The following is a 2,525-nucleotide window of genomic DNA, read 5'->3' on the forward strand; positions in this document are numbered from 1 at the left end:
TTTGTTGAATTATTGGTTTTACTTGGTGGTTCAATTGAGCCTATATTATCCCAATTTTGAGCATTTTCTGCTAATGACTCCAAATATTTCATAGCTTCATTTGGGTTTTTATCTTCAAAAGTTCCATTACACATGAATTCTATCATTTGTCTACCTTTAGGTATTAAACCTTCATAAAAATGAGAAAATATCCTCCATATTTCAAAAGCATGATGTGGGCATGTATTAAATAACTCTTTATATCTATCCCAATATTGATAAAATGTTTCCCCTTGTTTTTGAGAAAAAAGTTGTAATTGTCTTTTAAAAGAGTTTGTTCTATGGGTAGGGAAATTTTTTTTTAGAAATTGTTGTTGCATTTCTTCCTATGATCTTATTGAACTTGATCTCAAATTTTACAACCATGTTTTAGCGTTATCTTTTAAGGAAAAAGGAAAAAGCTTTAATCAAACAATATCTATGCTAAAATTTTGATCATTAAAAGTGTTGCAAACCTCCTCAAATTCTCTTAAATGTAAATATGGATTTTCAAAATCTAAGCCATGAAAATTTGGTAAAAGTTGAATGATTTGAGGTTTAAAATTGAAATTAGATGCATTAAGAGGAAAAACTAAACAAGATGGTATACTAGTTTTTAATGGATTCATATGGTGCCTAAGTGTTCTTGGTTGTTCATGTTTTTGATTATTATTATTATTATCATCTTGATTATTAGAATTATCCTCCATTTTAAAAATATTTTCAGATACTTGAATAAGTCTACCACTTTGTTTACGACTCCAAACAATTATACAATTAAAGCAACATAATATTTACATAAACAACATAATTAACTAAACTTAAACTTAATTTATACCTCCCCGACAACGGCGCAAAAACTTGCTATTACTAAAATTATAATTCACCAAAGTGTAGGTTTTCTGCAAGTAATATACTCGTGAGTACAAGATCGATCCACATAGAGGATGTTGTAAGTTTAATTTTAGTAATGATATATTATAGATGGAAAGATTATTATAAAATTTAAAGTACACAAATTATAAAATTGTCAAGGCTTAAAAGTTCATTGTTGGTTTATTTAAGATTGCATAACAAAAATAATTAAAATAAACTAATTTTAAAATAAACATTAAAACAATTAAATATTTAGATAAGTATATCATATAATATAGTTTCCATTATATAAATATCAGATTAACCGATATTTAAAATATGGTACCCATAATATATATATAAATGCATAAATATTAATTGACATAAAATTAAATGTTATATCAAATCACAATATTTCATTTAGAACAACCGCCAGAGCCACGCTATCGTCTAAATAAAATATATGATTTTTTTATGTTAGATGCGAGAAAGTAATGTTAGTTGCGAAAAGTAAAAGTTAGTTGCGGAAAAGTAAATGTTAGTTCAAATCACAATATATTATTGAGAACAACCGACAGAACCACACTATCGTATAAATAATATATATGACTTTATTATAAATTGATACATATATTTATAGTATATAATTATTGTAGTATTTATTGTATCATTTTAGAAAATAAATCTAGATAACCACATTCAAGGTACAAAATATTTGATGTAAATAGATAACAATAAATAATCCAAATTATACCTACAAATAAATATCAATTAGTAAAAAAAAATAAAAATAGAAATGGTAAGAATATACAAAATATATAAAATCTTACTTGACCAACAATGAAACCTTTTCACCTTGACATTAATGGGTTTAGCTTGCCATCAACATAAAACTCAAGAATAAGGATAAAAGAAATTTCATACTTGAACTTGAGAAATATGCACACTAAAACTTTTATTTTCACACACATAATATTTATTTTACAAATGAGAAACTTCACACTCTCTTGCACACTTCAAAGCTTATACAACACCTCTATTTATAGGCCAAATGAGAGCAAAAGTCCAAGACTCATTAAATGTGAAATAGTAAAGTTGGTGGTTGCTTGTCTCCTTGAATTTCAATACCATGAACCAAATTTAATTGGCATGTTTCATGTCTTAAATCACTGATTCAGATTTTCCACTCAACATAAACCACGTATAAAATTTTGTGTAGATGTGTTTGGACATATGATTCACCTTTTTTGGATAAAAGGTGAATTATTTATAATATTTTTACTGCAAGCTGGTCATAGTAAAAGTAAATATATCTTCATTTTAATGTTTGATCCTTTTGATCATCTTAATAAGGTTTTTGGAATTTCTTATCTTCTAAAAAGTTGAAGATGCCTCTTTTTTGATTCTACAAGATTTGAAATCACTCCAATATGACCATTGTAGCTTGAGTAATTTTATTTTTACCAAACCTGCGCAAACCGTAAAATACAACATTTTTAATAAAAACATTTAAATATAAACACATAACACTAAAATAATACAATTTCATAATTTTAATGAAACTTTAATTTTAAAACACAACCTTTTAACATATAAATAATTACAAATTTTAAGTTTCATCAAATCTCTCCTACTGCTTGTGGAGAATCTTC

General features: G+C 25.7%; 1 pseudogene; it reads left to right on the forward strand.

Moving 5' to 3' along the window:
• The first annotated feature begins 204 nt into the window (after positions 1 to 204).
• LOC140876948 (small nucleolar RNA R71) lies at positions 205 to 304 on the forward strand (annotated as a pseudogene).
• Positions 305 to 2,525: the final 2,221 nt, after the last annotated feature.

This window comes from Henckelia pumila, chromosome 1, assembly GCF_033568475.1.
Source record: "Henckelia pumila isolate YLH828 chromosome 1, ASM3356847v2, whole genome shotgun sequence".
Classification (NCBI taxonomy): domain Eukaryota; kingdom Viridiplantae; phylum Streptophyta; class Magnoliopsida; order Lamiales; family Gesneriaceae; genus Henckelia; species Henckelia pumila.